Source organism: Micromys minutus (assembly GCF_963924665.1).
Source record: "Micromys minutus genome assembly, chromosome: 15".
In the NCBI taxonomy this organism is placed as follows: domain Eukaryota; kingdom Metazoa; phylum Chordata; class Mammalia; order Rodentia; family Muridae; genus Micromys; species Micromys minutus.
The window spans coordinates 46413237-46435697 of record NC_137984.1 but is presented as its reverse complement, the minus strand read 5'-3'; positions in this window follow the sequence as shown (position 1 = coordinate 46435697).

Sequence of the window (22461 nt, the reverse complement as noted above, 5' to 3'; positions counted from 1 at the left end):
AGTTCAAGAAAAAAAAAAAAAAAGAAAGAAAGAAAAAGAAAAAAACATTATGCTCAATCCTTACTCACCAAGAAAACTTTGACTAATTACGGGTTACATCCTGTTTTACATGTACTTTATGCTCATTGTAACTAGTGAGACCTTAATGCACACTATCAAACCTTTGAAAAAAAAAAAAAAAAACAAACATTGACAAAAATGTATTCATATACTTTTATGCAAAAAATGCTTAAAATTTGTACATTTATGTTTGTTTTTTAAAATAAAGGTGTTAAAAAAACTTAAATACAAGCAAGGAACAAAAAAGAAATAAGAAACCCATCTTCAGTGGTCTACTGCTTTAATTTTAGAAAGGGATTCATATGATGTTACTATTATTCTCATGTGAATATTTATGTTGTAATGCAGATTGTCCTTTGTACGGTTGACAAACTAAATGTAAATTTCTCTTCCCAGTGGGGAAAAAAAGGAACAAATATAATACTTATCAAAGTTTTTATTAATACAGGAAATCAAGAGTTCAGGATCAAACTCATTCTTCAAACCAGTACTACCTGATACAAACATAGGATCCTTAAATGAAGAAAATCGATGTCTATGGTAACATGTTTGGAAGCTCTGTATTAAAATGTTAGAGTATCAGTTATTATTGGATTGGATTTAAAACATTATTTTATTCCTTCAATTACAGATCATTTTCTCTTGTCTTTCATGTTCCCATTAATGCTATTTAAAAAAATCATGAATTTGGCTCGCTTCTTTGACTGTTCTTTGAGTAATTAAATACATGGAAATGCCACCAAACCTAATGATGCCTGACTTGGTTCTTTGGTAGGGATTCCTTCTCAGGTTCTTTTACTTCTTGGGTGTACTCTGTAAAGTCTTTTCCTCTTAGCATATGAACTGAAATTTTGAGGATGATGGGAATATTTTACTAGTTTGGCTTCAATTCAATGTCTCCTCACTCTGACCTCTGTATCTTAGTGCTGACAGGCTTTTCCATTCTCAGTCTATTGGACTCACATACAGCTCAGTTATATACTTCCTGAGGAGATAGCACACACATCTCTACTCACCTAATAAAAGAAATCCAAAACTGATGGAAATATTTATACCACCAAAATCCAAGTTGGTGAGTCAGTGAGTTTTGGGAGGCTACTTATAGGGTTAAGTGTTAATTTCAGGAGCAGAAATGACAACCAAGCATACCCAACATGGGTAACAGCTCAACAAAGCTAAATACACAGCCTATAGGCAGTTCAACAGGATGAAGAGTATCCTTTCCAGATGATTCATTTGGTCCAATCAACTGTATGCAGTGATGCTGGTTTCTGCTTCTTCCAGTTAGCTTGTCTTATTTTAGAGTCTTCTTTAGAGTTTGGCTTGTCGGAGAAATCTTCACTGTTTATATAGTGTTAAGTAGGAGGGACCTAATATATTTGATCAATTTCAGGGACTTCCTGAAGTTGTAATTAATTTCCCTTAAAGATGAGATGTTTCAAAATCAGAGGACACTATTACATGATTTTAAGTCAAGATACAGTCCCACCATTCTTCTAGAAACAAACCGACTCTGTCACATTGCTCTCCATTCTCTTTCAAGAACTTCCATTGCTGTTGGATGCCCCATCAATTCTTCCTTGTCACCAAAGATGACATGCTTCCAACTAGAGTTTGAAAAATATCTATTAGGCTTTCTTAAATATTTCTCCTTTTCCAAGAGCCATAGTCCTAAAATATTTCTGTTTCTGTTAAAGTTGTAAAATGTTGATTTGTTTATGTTTTCAATTTTTTAATTGTTTTGGTAAAACATTGTTTAATAATACACACTGTATAATGGCTAAAAAGAAAACTTTAATGCTACCAAACTTGTCTCACTTAAATAGCTTTAGGACCCCATTCTGTTCATTTAAAATGTTCTATTTTTTTCATATCATTTAAATGCTTTTTACTCTTTAGGTATATCTAACATTTTCTTTTTAAATATTTGTTTGAAATCATTTCAAATCCATGTTTTCTACATTCTTACTCTGTTGCTTTTACAATAACTCCTTACATAACTTCAGTATAATTGTCAAGACAGGAAAATCATTTTTTGGGTCTGTTTAACTAAAAACCTTCTAACGTCTCTAATGAGAAAAAATGTACCAACTGTATATGTGCATGCTGTCTTCTGAGACTTAAATTGGTGTTTTCTCTTTGTGGTTGTTCAGAACAACAGAAGCATATCATTAAGAAAATGAAGAACTCAAATCAAAATTTGCTTTCTATTGTTACAGAAGCAACTGACAAACACCATAACTTTAAAACAAAGTCCCATCTTTAAACCATTTACCTTTCATTTAATATTACCTTTCTAAGTAGAATATGCTGTTTTTGTACAAACTGATTTCATGAAGTAAGATTTTTGTTTTATTCTCAAGAGGAGAAAGCCAGTTTGCGAGTGACATTCCACAGAAAACACACTGTTTGAACTGGTCTGTTTCACTGTAGCAAAAAGAAAGCCTCCAGCTGATCCCTTTGATTTCCCTAGCTGGTTTGTTTGATTACCCTCATATGGATAATGCAGAAACCATATGGGGAGAATTTACTTCTCTGTATTGGCAACAAAAACCTGCTGGGATGCTTAGATCTTACTGCTTCTAAGCAAACAAAGGAGAAAGCTACACAATTTTTATTTCTGTGCAAAGAATGAAGCTGGTAATAGTCAAAATGAAAAGGCGACTTTCAGGCATTAGGGAGTGTATAATTTGGCTTAGAGATATTTGATTTTTTTCTATTTTGTTTCTTCTGTAAGTTCTGATTTTTTTTTGTTATTATTTCCAGAGTGTCTCATTTCATTACCATCACTTGATAATATGTCTTTGCAAGACTAAGGAATCCTCAAGATCATATGCATTCATTTTATCTATTGATCCTATTCATCATAGTCACTAATAAAAATACACTGATATAGTAGTCTATTCTAAATAGCACCCTGGGTGCATTTCTTCCCTTATTATTTCATGAACTTATCAAGTTCATGACAATATTATTTCTTTTTTTTCTTACCACTTTATTTAAAAAAAGAGGGATACATATACAGATTTTAAAGGCATTTTGGCATAACATTATATGAATATTTCTGTCAGTACTTAATTCTTTTAGAGGTTTGATAGCATGCATTGAAATTCCACTAGTTACCATAAGCATGAAGTACATGTAGGACAGAACGTGACATAGAAACAGATTTCTTGTTGGGTATAGATTAAGCATAATGGTAGTATTATTTCTGATTTTAGGGAGTCTGATGAAACTGAGAAAATATCACTTTTTATCTTCATGCTGATTTCACTATAATTTTCAGTTGATGACTTACTATTATGCCTATTATTTAACTGCGCAATGGGTGTTCTAGAGCTCAAGTCATTTTGTATAACTACCCAGTAGAAATGGTTAGCACAGATACCAAACTGTAAGGGCTCTATTCTATGATGTGGGTCCTCTTTTATTTGATAGCTATAAATGTTAGACTAACCATAATTCTGACTAATGACTGAAGATTTCTGAGATCCTCTTCGGTGATTCAATATTTACCCAGAATGATTTACAGAACTCATGAAAAGACTGCAGTTTTGAATCTACTATAAGATACACATATGTAGGGAATATGTAGGAAAGAGATGGGCCAAGACACTCTCCCTGAATTTTCCATGTGTTCTGCATGCCAATAACATTTTCTACTCTAGGTTATAAAGTTTATTATGCAGGGAGTATCATGCAGGCTGAGTTTTCAAATCAACATCTGTTGTGAATTGAGCTGAATCTCTAATCTCTTTTCCATTTTCAGAGATTAGTTTGGAGACTGAATTTTCAAACATCTACTCAGGCTTTGCCTTTCTTACCAAACATGCCATCGTTTGTAGCTATGGAGAGCTTTCAAAGGCACATATGTATTAGGACTTTAATAATTATTATTAACTTCATAAACTTCTTAGAAGCTATATGTTGGGAAATACAACAAAAGACAAAGATTTCATTCATTATATTATTGTATAATAATAAATTATGGATGCAGGATTTAAAAGAGAAGCCAAGAACATGTTATCTCATTTGCATTAGGAATGATGCTATAACGCAGTAAAAGATTGAATTAAGTGAATGGCTTCATGACATTGTAAAGCACATGGATTAACGACACTAAAGACAAGTAGAAAAGGAAAGCAAAGTGTTGTTTGGTAGAAGATGAAACCACAGGATGGTTGATGCTGCTAATATACTTTTAGATTATGGACCAAGGTATAATGGTCATTGAATACAAATATTTTAAAGAAAAAAATATTTGCTTCTTTTGACATTTCTTTAAAGTTCATTAGTCACTAGTAGCTAGGTGTCTCATTACTAGGTGTGCATAAATGGACTGTGGGGAGCACAGAACTGGAAGTGATGAAATTATACTTTTTCTTCCTATTAAATGTATGGATATATAGACTTGGCATTTTGAAAGTGTTGAATAATGGAAACAGAACTTGTAGCTGACATGATTGTTCCTCAGGGAAGTCTTCTCTGAATTATTATGCAGAGCTAAGTGCATTCTTTTCTGAGCTTAGAGAACATCATTTTCAAATGTCTATTAGAAATAGAACCCACTGCATTTTTATGGCTATTTGATTATATGTCTACAACCACTATAAGAAGCTTATAGGTCCCTAGAGAAGCGATTCTAAGTTTCTACATCCTCTTGCCTAGTGGTTACTATGGTGTTGGTAATCAATAAGTTCTATCTGATGTGTGAATGGACTCAATATCTGTAATTCTTTTTTAGGCTTAAATATCCAGCTTCAAATATTGCTTACTTTATTCTATTTTTGCATAAATAAGACAGTGTTTTAAACTTAAACCCATTTAATGTAGCACACAAATTGAGTATAGGTTAATATTATTGAGCTGACAGATAATAGCAATATATTGATATTTTACATTCTAACACTTTTCTTGCACTTATATTAAAGATTTTATGACTTTCATATAACACTAGAAATCAAGTTTCTACTCTATACAGTGTGGTTTGTAGTCCTCATCCCGAAGTAGTGAAATCTTAAGGGAAAAGTGAAATATATTCAATTCCTCATGTTTTGTCTTATCAATACTTGTTGAGAAATAAGCATACAAACTTAAGAACATACCACAATCAGTAAAGAATTAAAAAGATCAAACACCATTTTGTTCATCTGTTTTACAGTACTTTAAATTATGAGTTGTTTAATTGTCAATTAAAAGTTCATATAATAACTAGTAAGACAAACATAAAATAAGACATCTGTATCCAGTTATAATATGAGATAATTAAATGCATTATGCAATAGTCATGCCTCAGTTGCCTGTGAAAATATTATTTATAATAAATTTTCTGTTATTCTATTAAATTGAATTTGCTGTCATTCAGTAATATTCTTGTTTTAAATAAATAATTTTATTTAAGGAAATAAATCACCAACACCAAAACATGCACATAAGTATTTTCTAAAATCAATATGCACAAATCAGGAAAATGTTATAATTTGATAAATAATTTTATGAAAAGTAAAAAAAAAATTACCTTAAATGTAGGACATTGAGGATTTCAGTATTTGACATACTTTATGTTTTATATATTTTTAATTTGTCACATCGTAAATTTAACATATCTGCCACTTATTTTAATAAAATAAATAATTTAAGAAATGTATTAAATATTTTTAAATTTATAGATCCAATTCATTATGGATTAAACTACTCTTGGCTTTCACCATTATATGTACAATAGTTATATTTCATACTAATATATGTGATTTCATTAACATCATGAACTTGATCCAAAGCAGCATTTCTGTATTTTCAAATAGTAAACATTTAAGTCAAAATGAGAACTATCATAGTAAAGCAAATTCATACCATGAAGTCCCCTTGCATAAACAATTTTCTTAGTTAATTTTTTTATTTAGGATTTATTCTGTTTCCCAGCACATTAAAATGCAACAGTGTGACAACTGTTACCTTTTAATAACTTCCAGAAAGAAATGCTATCTGCATCCAAATAATGTAATCACTGTGGGCCACATTCAGCTGATGTTGTTTTAAATGAAACAGCAAGCATTAGATTCATTCTATTTGTTTATTTGAAGAAGAGAAACCTTTGGGCAGAATTACAAATTAAAGTATTGTTTTCTTTGGAAGGACATTCATTTCTTGAGGCTTATCGACACAGGCTAATTTAGTTTTAATGCATTGCGTTGTGCACTGGAAATCACATACCTTGTTTCTGCATCATGTTCTGCAGGGCTTTACCTCGTGAGATTAAGAAATCAATGTGTATACCAGGTACTCAGCTTAGTCCCTCCCTTGAGTCCACTAAAGCTTACACATCTCTACTTAGTAAAGCCTGCTGAGAAGGAGAGAGCAGTTACTTTTGCTTCAAAGCAATTGCAAGCATCCTTCTAAAACAGTCTTCCCTAGGGCATAATTAGGACCATTCTTACTCTCTGCACACAACTGTTTTTTAATTGCTTTGAAGTGGTTGTAATTATTTCTTTCTGACCACTGTGGGTCCTGGATGAACAAAGATTACTGGGAGTGCCCCAGTGTTTTCTCTTCAAGCCTGAGTTAAATACCAATTGAGAAGTTTGTAGAACTAAGCTCCTTGTCCCATTCAGAGGTGTCACAGGAAGCAGAAAAGATAATCACCTCCTGTAGGACAAAGGGATCAAAGTGAACACCAGGGATGTATAATCTTCTTCTCCATTTTATTTAGCAAAATAACCAAGAAGTGAATCTGTGTAAATGATGTTAATCTTAAAGTAGTTGAAAGTCAGTTTATTAACACATAAGTATGATTAATTTGGATACTTAACTTCTTGTACTCTAGAAATTTTATCATATATCAAAGCTCTTTTTAATCTTGCTAGTATGCCACAATATACAAAAAATACAAAGACTTCAAATGCTTCAGTGTGTAAGAGTACTTGTCTTAGCGATGACCCTAGTTCACTTCATAGAGTCCATGTGGGACAGCTCAGCATTGTCAATAATTTCAGTTCCAAGTGATCCCACTTTTTTTCTTGTCCTCAGAGGACAACATTCACATGTCATATACTCATACAGTTGTACACAAATGCTCAGTAAAATGTAAATATTAATGTAAATACTAATAAAAGTATTACTATATTTATTAGTATAAGTCACATAATCTTTTATGACATTTACTTTGCTTTCTTCTGTCAACAAATCTATGAAGGAATTTTTAAAATTAGGTCAAGCACGTCTTCTCCAATGGCCAACCCTCACCCGTATAGAATATTACTTTGAATTGGAAACAGTTTTATTGCAGACTCATTGTGTAAATTTGAAGATGTTATAGATTCATGAGATTCTTCAGCTTTAGTTATGGATAATTTGTTGTCATCAGCTCTGGCCCACATGCAACATACATCACTACAGACCAGTGTTTGACTTTGATAGTGTTGACCTCTAGTTATTCATGTTGACTCTACAACTACAGCACACCAGAAATCACGTATTTTTAATTCAAAGTGTCACCTGTTGGCTCATGCAGAATTCCTGAGGAACTGTCTATGTTCTCTGAAATTTTTCAAGCCAAGGCTCCATTGTCCTCGGTAATATCATGCAACATCCTACAGCAAGTCACTAAGCAATGAACACCCAACAGCTTTTCCATGCCAATATTCCAAAATCCTTTATAATATTCCCATAACAGCATGGTTAGATCTGTCTCAGGCGCAAATCTCTGTATAAGTTTGATGTACATTACTGTGTTAGAAAACTCTGATAAAATTCCATTTGTGAAGGAAAAGGAGTTTGTTTATTTGTTTGTTTGTTTTTATTATGTAACCTGCACATCATTCATCACTGATGAAAGCCAATGCAGGAAAGCAAACACAAGAAACTGGAGGTGGGAAGTAAAGTACAAACCTCAGAGAAATTATCCTTACTCCTTTTATTATTTTATTCAGTATTTTAACAAAATTCAAGACCCCATGCTAAAGAACAGCACAACCCACAGTTCAACAGTTAGCTGGGCTTTCTCATTAATAATTATTAGTCAATTAGCAAAAAGCCTCACAAACTTGCTAAAAGTCAATACCATGAAGACAATTAAGGTCCCCACTTTCTAGACAACTTTACCTTGTTTAGTTGACAAAAATCTCAACCAGCATACTTTCCATACCATTTATAAGTTTCATGATCTTCCCTGAAAGCAATAAACCCACACAGTTGAAAGGCCTACCAGGTTGGTTTGTCATTTTTCATAGCTGTTAGTTAAGGTAATAATTGGTATCTTACATCCCATTGGGTCTAAGATGTGTCATTCAATGCACTTTTCCATATCTATATGCCATATCAATAGGGTATGTTGCATTGTTGAGGAAAGTCAACAATAAAGCAAATATAGTGTGCTATGAAGTTCTTTTATGTAATAGTATATAATAGTAATTAATGAAAAAGTAGGCCATGGATTTCACAAAGAGCCAGGAAGTGTATGTTTAAGTGTTAGGAGGTAAGAAAAGACAGAGAAATTCTACATGATTATAATACCAAAAAATAAAAGAAATGTATTTATCAGATAAAGACATGCTTATTTTCTCTTCAGATATAATGTATATAGTACATATCAAGAAACAGAAGAACTAGAATAAAGTTCAGATGATTTTATGCAGTCCACTCATTTTACACATTTCTTGCTTGTGAAGACCCATGATAACCTTTATTAATAGAGTATTATTTCAACTATATAGAGTCATAAAACATTTATAAGAAGATAATACAAAGTTCACTATTTTTATTCTACTTCAAATATGCCTAGCTATTTAATTTAAACAGTCTATTAGCATAATCATACTCATACATCACCTCTAATTATTGAGCCGATAATTTTAATATTTGAAGAGACCAAGAACCGCTGGAAGTTTTGTGTTCCTTATGCCCTTTCCCATCAGTATTTTCTCAGAACTAGAGTTGGGAAAGTGGAAAAGTTAGGCTCCTTCATTCCCTTGTCACTAAAGGACCAGCAGCTATTGTAGGGCATCCTACTCGAGCAGCTTAGGTTTTACCAGTTTGACACAAACCTAGACATATCTTGGAAGAGGTATCTCAGTTGAAGGATTGACTCCATCAGATTTGCCTGAGCACATGACTGTAAGACATTTCCTTAGTTACTAATTAATGCATGTCAGCCCATCCCACTTTCAGTCTTGCCAGCCTTATGCAGATGATCTTGGACTGTTTAAGACACATAGGTAAAAAGATGGGGGTAAGAGAGAAGCAAGTAGTTTTCAGGCCAGAAAACAGTCCCATAATTCTATTCCTGGTTCTTCAGTGTACTCTGTCTTTGGTAATAGAGTCATAGCATCAGTCCCTGAGAGGCAGCCAGGCTTACGTGTATAATTTATAATGTTTTATTAGTCAGTTGGATTATTCTGATTCTCCAAATTGGTGATAGACTTTTCAACAAACTATGATTGTTGTGCAAAGCAATATAAGCCCAAGTGGTTTCATTTCCTTGGTTGTATATACTATAATTTACAGTAAATATAAAATAACATTTCTACTTTAAGGAGAATCTCCTTATATGTCTGAGTTACTTCCCTCAATGTAACCTTTCTCAGTCTATCCTTTTCTTACATGCTTTATGATTTCATTATCTTTGGAGAAGAATAGTTCCACTGGATATATGTTCAACATTTTCATTATCAATTTATTTGCTGGCAATTATTTATTTTGTTTCTATTTCCACACAATGCCATAAGCTGCCAATGGAGAGAAGTAAATAAATGACTGACCAGCTGTAAAACCTCCAAACCACAGCTGTTACCAGCATGGAGGAATAAACATGCAGGTTCACTAGCGGCACATGCATGTATCTGTCTAACTGGACGTAAGGCCCACTTACTAGGCGATCAAGCATATGTGGTCCTGGAAACCTGGTAAATAAAGCTAATAAAACCTCTAGGCCATAAAAGAATCAGCCACTGATACATTGGAAGGTTAGCATAATTTCTTATTACATTGTAAACATTATCTTTCTACCCAGTGATAAAAGTAGATACTAGCTCTCATCAAATCACTCAATGAAGAGGTCCCAAGATTTTGGGGAGCCCAGCCCCAATGCATAAGTACATCATAACTGATTAAGGAATATTTGGGAAGCAGAGAAAGGAAAATTGTAACTGTAAGAATACCAAGGAGTTTAACATGAATTATTCTTTTCCAGAAATGGTTGCATTTAAAAAACTTGAACAAAACATTGATATTTCAATTGACGTTATAGTGAGGAGAGGAGACTTTGCTAGAATACCAACCCTAGACTAAGATTTACAGGCAACTAATTACTGCTGGGAGACAAAAAATTAGCCTCTTTCTAGTGTAAGTCTCTTTCCTAGTCAGCAATCAAGTCACCAATACATGGTGGTCAGCCTTGAAACCATTTTATAAAGGTAGGAGAATGTGATGTAATTCTCTATCAGTGAAAACCCCATTAAAAGTAAGAATGAATGGGACAAAGAAGGCTGGAAGGAAGGAAAGAAGGAAGGAAGGAAGGAAGGAAGGAAGAAAGGAAGGAAAGAAAGAAGACAAGGAAGAAAGGAAGGAAGGAAGGGTAGCTGAGTAACAAGGGGAAGCAAACCCTTAAGCACTGTTTGTCCCTAGTCTCTATTTAGTTGTTCCCTCTAGCTTCCTGCCTTGTGCTCTTGCCTTAGATCCCCCACCCGGCCCCATGGACCATGATGAACCTTAATCTGTAACCACAAGTAACCTTTCCTCCCACCAAATTTTGTGAAGTTTTGCTTGTTTATTTTGTTTTATTTTATTCAATATTTTACCATGATAATAAAGGATGGCACACTCTAGTACTGTGTTTATTGTCAATAATGTCTTTCCTTAGGCTAATAATTAAAAATTCTGTTTTCAATATTTCATTTTGTGACTTTTTGTGCAATTTGGTTTAGACATATCGTCATGTGGCAAATGTAGCCAGGTCTCAATATATATCCCAGAATGACCCTGAATGCCTGATAAGTGTGCCTCCTCCACTTCTGGAATTGTGAGTGTGAGCCATAGTATCTAGAATAGCAGTTTGAGTTCTCAGTTTCTAAGTTATAAGACACAGAGTGGAGATAAGTACCCCTTACTATGTCAAGAGGAAAAATAAGAGAAGGAAGAATACATAGATACAGGCAAGAAGCCAACAAAAAAGGGTAGAAGATAAGGGAGAAGACAGGAGCCTGAGAATACCGTTTTTCTTTACTTTGAAAACAATGTAAAATGCATCATCATTTCTCTTCCTTTTGGCCTGTTTTTTTTTTTTTTTTTTTTTTTTTTTTTTTTTTTTTTTTTTCATTCAATGAGGCAGATGTTATCTTTGTCCCTTTTGCTACACAACTCTAGTACACAGTCATCACAAGGTTTATTTCTCATAGAACAATAAAGAAGGGTAGGGGTAAAGTTGGTACTTAAACTGATAGACTCTATCTTTTTCGGTGTCATTGAAGGTGAGTGCACAGAGATCTCATCCTCATGCAGAGATGGGAAATGAACGTTGCTGCTGTGAGTCTTTCCATTGCCTCCATGGTGGAGACACTGTGTTGCCTTGTCTCTTTCTGGTAGCTGAGCCTAAGACTTGATACAAAGACTCAGTACAAATGGGTAATTATTATTTGGCATAGAAACCGCTTTCTATTGCTGTTTAAATAATTTAAACATATCATATTTATGCTTCTGACCTGTTTCCACCTTGTCATTGCAACCCTCCCTCTGTATATTTGAAATAAAGTGTCCTAGCCCTTTGATTTCCCCTGTGCTAAGTTTCGCCAGGAGACTTTAATCACTAGTTCTATTTTCAACCATTACAGCAGTGTTCAGCAGATTGGGACTCAGTAGGATATTTCTCTGGAATGGATTTTTTAGAATGCAACAGTTATGTACTTAAACTCCTCCAAATTTTAATTGTTATTGGGCAGACAGAGTCAACACTATATATACAACCATTCTCACTCAGGTTTATGAAAGAAAGACAAGACTAGATAATAATATAATATTTACTGGTGTGGTAAAACATTTTCAGAAATGTTAGATCAGTTACTATTTGGCCAGAGTTGAAAAGTACATGTAGGTTTAAATGCAGAGCAAGTCATTGTAATAGATTACTAAACTCCATTCATACAGAGTTGCTAACTTAATTCTCTTCTAGGATGTAATTAAGAATTTTTATCTGATCTCATCTAGGAATCCATTCCATATGCAGACACCAAATCCAAACACTCTTGCTGATGCCAAGAAGGGCTTTCTGACAGAGACCTGATATAAAGCTGTCTCCCAAGAGGCTTTGTCAGAGACTTATTGACACAGATTCGGATGCTCACAGCCAACCATTAGACTGAGCATGGACACCCCAATGGAGGAGTTAGAGAAAAGACTGAAGGAGCTGAGGGGTTTGCAAACCCATAGGAAGAACAATATCAACCAACAATAAACCTCAGAGCTCCCAGGGACAAAAACCACCAAACAAAGGGTACACATGGAGGGACTCATGGTTCCAGCAGTATATGTAGCAGAAGATGTCATTGGCATCAATGGGAGAGGATGCCCTTGGTCCTGTGAAAGCTCAATGTTCCAGTGTAGGGGAAGGTTAAGGTGGCAAGGCAGGATGGCTGGGTGGATGGGGAAGCAGCCTCATAGAAGCAGGGTGATGAGGAAGGGATAGGGGTTTGTGGAGAAAAAACCAGAAAAGTAGATAACATTTGAAATTTAAATAAATAAAATATTTAATTAAAAAAGAATTTCATCCCTTAAATTTAATTTCCATTTTTATCGTTAAGCTATACAAAATAGAGGTAGTGGGTAACTCCTGTCCAGGCTAGAGGAGTGTTCCAGGTGCCCTGGAACTGGAATTAAAACCTACTTGTAAGCTTTTATGTTGGTGTTTGGAATCAAACCCAAGTTCTCTAGAAGATAGTGATCTTACCAGCTGAGCCATCTTTAACTCACTGGTTTTGTTTTCTTGAAGCAGGCATTCATTTGCATAGCCTGAGCTAGCCCTTAAGTCTCTATGTTGCTGAGCTTGGCCTTGAGCCTCCACTTACTTAGGAATGGGATTAGAAACAGTAGCAGTTTCTTTTTGCTGAGAAATCTGTCTGTGTCCTTGCATAAACCCCCTTCAGCCCCACTCCCAAATTCTAGTATGATAGATCTGTATCCAGTTATTGTTTATAAAAACTAATCTGTTCTTGTCATCAAATGGCACATTTGATCATCATGTTCCCTACTTCTACAGTGATATAGTTCTGCCTTAGTTAACATAAGTGGCATTAGATTTTCATACTTAAGAATATTATCCATGTCAGCCCAATGCTTTTGACATGTATTAATCAATAGCTACAGAAGACTATTCATTGCCCAATGTATCACTATATTAAGACAGATGAGAACAATTTGAATATGACAGTGGGTAGCTAATGGTGTTCATATCATTATCATATAGAACAATGTTATAAATAAACTTCTGTAGGCAGAGTTCTTATGCAATGAAATTAATAATATAATAAGTCAGTTTGTTGAATAGTTAAAAATAGGTAACTTTAAAACTCAAGATACATCACAGTACACTCTCAGATATCTGAAGATTAATATCTGTCATGTCATTGAGAATGATCCTGTTATTTTCACATGGAAAAAGATATTTAGGCTTTCTCTTTGAAGATGAGTGGGAGGAGAACTAGTGAAAACCTAGGAGTATGGTAACTCAAATGAGGGTAGATATTGCTGGAATCAAAGGCATAAAGAGGATGAGACAGAAATAGCCAGTGGCTGTATGGAAAAGATCCTAACAAAGATGATGGGTTTTCTTGAAAATGTGTGCAATGAGAAAATTAAAATTTTCCATCTTTGATGCAAAAAAGTAATAAAATAAATTGAAATTCATGATTCATTTTTGCAGAAAAATATTTTTTGCAAACCAATTCTATCATAAAAGAGCATGTGAAAGAAATAATTATTGATAGTAGTGAATAAGTTGCACTTATGTTGCAGTAGCTGTGAATGAGTTCATATGCTTCAGCCTACGAGATACTTGGTATTAAAACATGACTATCAGCCAATGTCAATAACCATTAATAATCATTAAAAGATTCATAGCAAAACTCGGGGAATATGTACAAGTTAATCCTAATATTGAGATTTTCTTATTTGCTAGATATATGTATATATATATGATATTTATGATATTATAAAGCTTTATAGAACCTTACTTCATTCAAAAAGTAGTAGACATGTATTTACATGAAATATTTGTCTTTAAACTGATGTAAAGCATTATTTAATGAGCTATAAACATGGCACCTTAATACCAAAATGTGGTTTTTTACTGGAAAATTAAGTCTACCATAATTTGTATAGAGCTCATAAGTGTCTGATATTATTTTTATGTTAAGTAACTCAATTTCAAATTTGTACTAACTGAATGTATTATTTTGGAAAGAAATTATATTTATAAAAGATTGACACAGATATATCATTCATGTGGGACCACTGTGGTGATATTCTCTTACCATGGACATTATTAATATAGTTCATGTAACTTGATGAATCCTCCCTGTCAACATGAAGACTACTGTGGACATGTATGTGTGAGTGTGAGGAACAGTCAGCTTAGCCAGTTATATTTTAAATTATCCATTAAAGTGAATTGGAGTTTATTCACTTGAGACACAAGATTAATCCCAAAAGTCATTGATTATTTGCCTAGATATACTGGTAGACTGCAGCTGAAATTTACCAGTGGAATGTCATTTTCCCATCTAAAAATAAAGCTCCTGAACAAATTTAGAAAATGATGATTCATAACAGAATTGAGCAATACTTTAAAATATTTAATTTAGATTATTACTGAAATTCTTTATCCAAGCCATTTTCATTTCTTTTTTTTTAATTTTATCATTTCTTTATAAAATTATTCTATTGCATATTCTCTGTATTTACATTTCAAATATCCCCCTCTCCCCATTCCCATTTCTGCACCATTTCCTAAAGAACTATTTGCCTGAAATGTTTGATTGGAAGGTCCACAGGGACATGTCTGCTTATTGGTGATGACTATAGACCCTGGGCCACTGACCACTTATACAACTGGATGGAATTGAGAGTTATCCTCCTGCACATGGGAACCAGGTTTTAGGACCTTCTCCCTTTAAGAAAATGATTAATAGTTCTCAAGTGTGTATATTTATTTAAGCTCTGCTGAGTGAAGTTTCTAATGGCCTCAAAGACACACTCATAGCATTGTATTTTACAATTTCTACAACGTTATTCATTAGTCAAAACCAGAATACAAAGGAAATATTTTTTTGGTTATTTTAATCCATCCGTTCTGTTACTGTAATGCTGGTCCATTTTTATAGAAGTTAATTCAGTAGTAACATATGATTTAAGTAGTTGTCATGATCATATACTAAAAAATAAAAATTGAGACAGTTTCTTTTTTGTCAGATCATAGAAGTAATTTTTGGTCCCAAATCAGAAAGACAAATGTTTACTGTGGGAACAAATTTCTTGCTATTTTAAGGGAAAGAGCAGGGTTAAGATGTTTAGTTGCAAGCATCCTCATCTGTATCTATATGACTCTGGGAGAGCCTCTGGGGAGTCATCCATCTGGTTCCTGCCAGTAAACACTTCTTGCCATCAGGAATACTCCTGGGGTTTGGTGGCTGCATATGGGGTGGTTCTCCAGATGACCCAGTCTTTGTAGATCTTTTCTTCAATCTCTGCTCCTCTATTTGACCTTGCATTTCTTTCCCTGTTTTGCTTTCCCCTCTAAGAAGGATGGAATCATCCACATTCTGGTCTTCCTTCTTTTTGAGCTTTATAAGTTCTGTGGATAGTTTCTTGGGTATTCCAAACATATTTTTTTGTTGGGGAAGGGAGTATCCACTTATAAGTGAGTACCTACCATGACTGCTCTTTTGTGACTGGGTTTAATCACTCAGGATGATAGGTTTAAGTTCCATCCATTTGCCTACGAATTTCACAAACATCTTTTTAATAGCTGACTAGTACTCCATTGTGTATATGTACCACAATTTCTGTATTCATACCACTGTTGAACGACATCTGGGTTCTTTCCAGCTTCTGGATATTATAAATAAGGCTGCGATGACCTTGTTACATGTTGAAGCTACTTTTGGATAAATGCCCAGTAGTGGTATAGCTGGATCCTCGGCTAGTCCTATGTCCAGATTTCAGAGGAACAACCAGATTGATTTCCTGAGTGGTTGTACTAGTTTACAATTTCACCAACAGTGGAGGAGTGTTCTCTGTCACCTGAGGTTTTGATCTTAGCCATTCTGATTTTTTTGAGATGGAACATTGGGGTTGTTTTGATTTGCATTTCCCTGGTGACTAGGCATGTTGATCATTTCTTTAGGTGCTTCTCGGCCATTCAATATCCCTCAGTTGAGAATTCTATTTTTAGCTCTGTACCCCATTTTAAATTAGATTATTTGATTCTCTATAGTTTAACTTCTTGAGTTCTTTGTTTATATTGGATACTAGTCCTCTATCAGTTGTAGGAATGGTAAAGATCTTTTCTCAACCTGTTGGTTCTACTTTTGATAGTGTTCTTGCCCTTACAGAAGCTTTGCAACTTCATAAGGTCCCATTTGTTGATCTTAGAGCATAAGCCATTTGTACTCTGTTCAGGAAAGTTTTCTCTGTGTCTGTGTTCTAAGCTCTTCCCCACTTTGTGTTCTATTAGTCTTAGTGTACCTAGTTTTATGTGGAAGTATTTGATCTACTTGTACATGAGATTTGTACAAGGAGATAAGAAAAGATAGATTTGCATTCTTGGGTTCTTGGATGTTAAAAGTTTTTAATTTTTTAAATTTAGTTTTATTCTATAAGTGATTTTACCTGCATATATTTTGGTTTGACATGTGTATATCTTTTCCCTGTGGATATCAGATGATTGCATCAGATCCCCTGTAACAGGAGTTACAGGTAGTTCAGTCTGCATGTGGGTCCTTCACCAATAACTGAAATGGCAGCTGTTCCTAAAGTTTTTGCCTGTCTGGGAAATCTCTTTCCCAGCATGGCTGCCTGGTCTGGTTTCAGTAGGAAAGGATACACCTAGCCCTGCAGAAACTTGATGTACCAGGGTGAGGGGATACTTGGGGAAGCCCCCCTTTCAAAGAAGAAAGGGAGGGGAGATGGAGGAAGGGACCCTTTGAGGGAAGACTTGATGGGGGGAACATCAAATGGGATTTAAAAAATTTAAATCATCTAATATGTTTAAAAAGTAATAATTCATGCATTATTGTCATGTATCACAAAGTACACATTTATATGAGTACTCAAGCACATCGTACTGGTTTTTGTGGTGGCGATTGATGAGCATGATCCTATACGAGGTAAACTTCAAGGAGGAAAAATAGCCATAAAGAAGCAGAGACATGTGGAAAATATGGACAAAGGAGAAATATTTCAGAAACGTAGTCCTTTTCAGGTGGTAATGAGAATATGAGTGAATTTTGGCACATCGATCTGTGGAGATGCAAGATTTAAATTTTTTGAGATAATTAAATAATTACCAACATATAAGTTATGCATGTATATGTCAAACCTATTAGTACAGATTAATTAAACATACGCTATTGGCATATACTCTTACATAATGTTCTTGTACAAAATATCTTAATTAAAGGACTGAATGCATGTTGTCAGGACCAGCTTAAGACTGAGAAGACACATGCAGAAGTTTTTGATAATAAACTTTCCTATTTTGAATAATATATATATAAAATATTCATATATATATGTATATGAATATGATCTCAGTGCTCTGTTGCCTACCATGATTGGTCTCCATAGATTCTCCTTTACCTGTATTGCATTTTTACACTTAGCAGCTACCTTTTCTGTGGCCCTGATAACATTGAAGTCACAAATGGAAACACTATCCTACACAAAGCTTGGATTAGAACTGGCAGGTTATTCCTTCTGCATCACTCCTGTCTAAGACGTTCTAGAAGCAATTCTATAATCAAAACGTTTGGAGGATATGAGCTCTTCCCTTTCTGGGATCCTGAAATACTCCATTGCTAAATGCAAGGATAACCATGTGACATCATTGTTATTTGTCACCAGCATTCAATTAATTTTTTATCCCTGTCTTTCCTGGAATCTTTACTTATCTGGTTCTAGTTGCATTAAATCTGTGTCAAAAAATTCTAGATGGATGTATATATTTTCAGGGTACTTTTATGAATTGGCTTTTTGCAAATAGTTAACAATGAATCTAGTCTGGCAGATTCTGCTTTAGGGGGTCAAGAAAATATTGTCTATTCCTGACAAGTAAAGGGTTAGCCACAAGAAATAGATGGTCAAGGTGACCTTGCAGGTTTGTGGAGCTGACTAGTTGGTTCTTTTTTTCTGTAACCATATTCTGCTTTATTCATTCTCTTGAATGTCTGACACCTAAATTTATCTTGATTATTTTTATTTTCTACTTTCTTTAACTTCTTGAAGTTGTAAAATTTTTTCTGACTACAGAAAATTTTCTGAGAAAAATTCAGCTCATTCAAACAATATTAGTCTTGACTTCAAAATGACAATAATAGCTGAGTGACAATATAAAAAAACCTGTGACAGTCTGCCATTCCAGAGTCTTCCTTTTCCCCTGATGTGGGGTTTTATTCATCTCCTTTTGAGATCAGTTATGCAATGTGATTTACCAGTATGTCTGGCTCAACTCATGTGTATTTTTCAAATGGTTCATTACACAGATGTTCCTAAGAGCACATAAACAGTTTTTGAATGACTAATATCTGTTCACTGTAAATTTCAACAATTCACATTTTATTACCACTAGGCAACCTTTAATCTTTGCTTCTTCTTGAAAAACAAGTACATACACAATAACATTTCATTCAAATGTACTTTCATTCAAATTTGCTCAATTCAAAATTATTTTTCTAAATATAGTACGGTAAGCTAGCAACAACCAAATATGTCAAAGACTATATTTAAAAGCACACCAATTTTATCTATTAAATTTAGCTTCTATTTTCATCGTTAAGTTGTAACTATACAATATAAATGTTGAAAAATATTTCCCACCCTACACTCAAGACTGTGACCTACCACCCATTCCTCACACTTTTTATTTATTTTATTTATGTATAGTCCAAATGTTGCCCCACTTTCTGATCTCTCTCTAAGAATTTTTCACCCCCTACACCCTGACTTTTTCTGTTGCACAGAGGGTTGTATGAAGTGGGATTGGCTTAATGCTACTTGTGTCAAAATGTTAATTTTTCTCTCTAAAACTGCTTACAAGAGTATCTGCACTTAAGATACCTAAGGACACTCCAGCCACTTGTCTCTGATTGGCAAAGAAAGATGACAGCAGCCAATGGCTAGGCAAAACAGAGGTGGGACTATTAGGATTCCAGGGCTTGAGAGACAGAGGAGAAGAAGCAGCAGAGAGAGGGGCATCGGCTATACCTGACATGTAAGAATTCGGGTAACTGACTACTGTGGCCACTTCTTCAAATTAAATCTGGTATATGATGCAGATGTGGTGCAGATTTTAAAGAAATGTTGATTCTGTTATATCTGAGGGAATGTTTGCAAGATAAAGAAAAGATTAGAAGTGCCTAGCGTTTCAGCTAGCCAAGGAATATCAAAATTAACTGGTGTGGGTGGTGTGTGTGTGTGTGTGTGTGTGTGTGTGTGAGAGAGAGAGAGAGAGAGAGAGAGAGAGAGAGAGACAGAGACAGAGACAGAGAGACAGACAGACAGACGGACAGACAGACAGACAGACAGACAGAACAGAGCAGAGTGGGCTGACTACCACTAGAGTTGTATCTTAACACACCATTCTTTATCATAGAAGAGTTAATGACTGAGTGAGATTCCCTACATGGCACACCGCAAGACTAGGAGAGATAGACAAGAAGGAAGAAGCATCCTGGTTAGTAACAATTTAACTTCTGTGATCCAAATATATGGTGTTTCAGCAATGAAGTCTTAGCATCAAGTTTGGGTGAGGAATCAAGACCAGTGTCAATGGCCTATGTGTTTTGGGGGTATCTGGGAGACCTCTGAGCAAAAACTACAGAGTTGTTATAATGGGCTTTCTGTTTAGCAGTTTATGTCATCTGGAAAAGCATTATCCTCATGTACTTTAACCCTGATCAAACACTTACATGAATATATGAATCTTGTAAAAGAGTAGATTTCTTTTTTTTTATTGTCTGAAATTCAAGTATTTATTTATTTATTTTTTAAAACAACTTTATTTTACAAAACAAAGACAAATGTTCAGATTTTAAACATTTTTTGCTTAAAATTATAAATTTTTGTCAGTACTTTTTTCCCGATCTTAACATAGTTTTTACATAAAACTATATGAATATATTTTTTTAGTCAGTACTTGATTTTTTTCAAGGTTTGATACTATGCCTTGAAAACTTAAAAGTTACAATGAGCATAAAGTACATGTAAACCAAAATGTAACATGGATATAGTTAAAGTTTTCTTGTTTTGTAAATATTTTTTTGTTTTGTTTTGTTTTCCTTATTTCTTGGACTTCATACAATCTGTGAGTTGTTTCTGGGGGAGTGCAAGTCTCTGGTGTTAGCATCCCACTATCAGTGACTGCATATTATGTCTGTTCTTTTGTGACTGGGTTATCTCACTCAGGATGATATTCTCTAGATGCAGCCATTTTCTTAAGAATTTGGTTAAGTCATTGTTTCTGGTGGCTGAGTAGTATTCCATTGTGTATATGTACCACAATTTTTGTATCCATTCAATTTCTGAAGGACAACTGGGTTCCTTCCAGCTTCTGGCTATTATAAATAGAGCCACTATGAACATTGTGGTGCATATATCTTTGTTGTGTATTAAAGTGTCTCTGGGGTATATGCCCAGAAGTGGAATAGCTGGGTCTTCAGGTAATACTATATCCAATTTTCTGAGGTATCACCAGAGAGATTTCCAGAGTGGATGTATTAGCTTGCAACCCCACCAACAGTGGAGTAGTGTTCCTCTTTCTCCACAGCCTCGCCAGCATCTGCTGTCATCTGAGTTTTGGATATTGGCCAATCTGACTGGTGTGAGGTGGAATCTCAGGGTTGTTTTGATTTGCATTTCCCTGATGGCTAATGATGTCAAGCACTTCATCAGATGTTTCTCAGTCATTCGGTGTTCCTCAACTGAAAACGTTTTGTTTAGCTCTGTACCCCATTTTTAATAGGGTTATTTGATTCTCTGGTGTCTAGCTTTTTGAGTTCCTTGTACACCTTGGATATTAGGCCTCTATCTGATGTGGAGTTGGTAAAGATCTTTTCCCATTCTGTTGGCTGCCGTTTTGTTTTCTTCACAATGTCCTTAGCCTTACAGAAACTTTGTAATCTCATTAAGTCCCATTTGTTAATCTTTGACCTTAGAGCTTGAGCCATTGGTGTTTTGTTCAGGAAATTTTCTTCTGTGCCTATGTGTTTTAAGGTTTTCCCTACTTTCTCATCTAATAGTTTCAGTGTATCTGGTTTAATGTGGATATCTTTGATTCACTTACACTTGAGCTTTGTACAAGGAGATAAGAAAGGGTCTATTTTCATTCTTTTGCATACTGAGTGCCAGTTGGACCAGCACCATTTGTTGAATAGGCTTTCCTTTTTCTATTGAATGTTTACGGCTTCTTTGTCAAAAATCAGGTGACCATATACATGAGGGCTCATTTCTGGATCTTCTATTCTATTTCATAGATCCACGTGCCACATAGATTTTGCTATTCTAGGTCTTTTGTTATTCCATATAAAATTGCACATTGATCTTTCCAATTCCATGAAGAACTGGGTTGGAATTTTGATTGGGATTCCATTGAATCTGTAGATTGCTTTTGGTAGGATAGCCATTTTTAAGATGTTGATTTTTCCAATCCATGAGCATGGAAGATGTTTCCTTTCATGAGATCCTCCTCAATTTCTTTCTTTAGACGTTTGAAGTTCTTGTCATACAGGTCCTTCACTTGCTTAGTTAGAGTCACACCAAGGTATTTCATAGTTTTTGTGACGATTGTGAAGTGTACCTTTTCCCTAATTTCTTTCTCCACATGTTTGTCCTTTGAGTATAGGAAGGCTACTGATTTGTTTGAGTTAATTTTGTATCCAGCCTTTTTGCTGAACTTGTTTATCAGCTGTAGGAGTTCTCTGGTGGAATTTTTGGGGTCACTAAAGTACACTATCATCTCATCATCAAAGAGTGATGTTTTTATCTCTTTCTTTCCGATTTGTATCCCCTTGATCTCCTTTTGCTGTCTAATTGCTCCAGCCAGGAATTCCAGTACTATGTTGAATATGTAGGGGGAGACTGGGCAGCCTTGTCCAGTCCCTGATTTTAGTGGGATTGCTTCAAGTTTCTCACCATTAAGTTTGA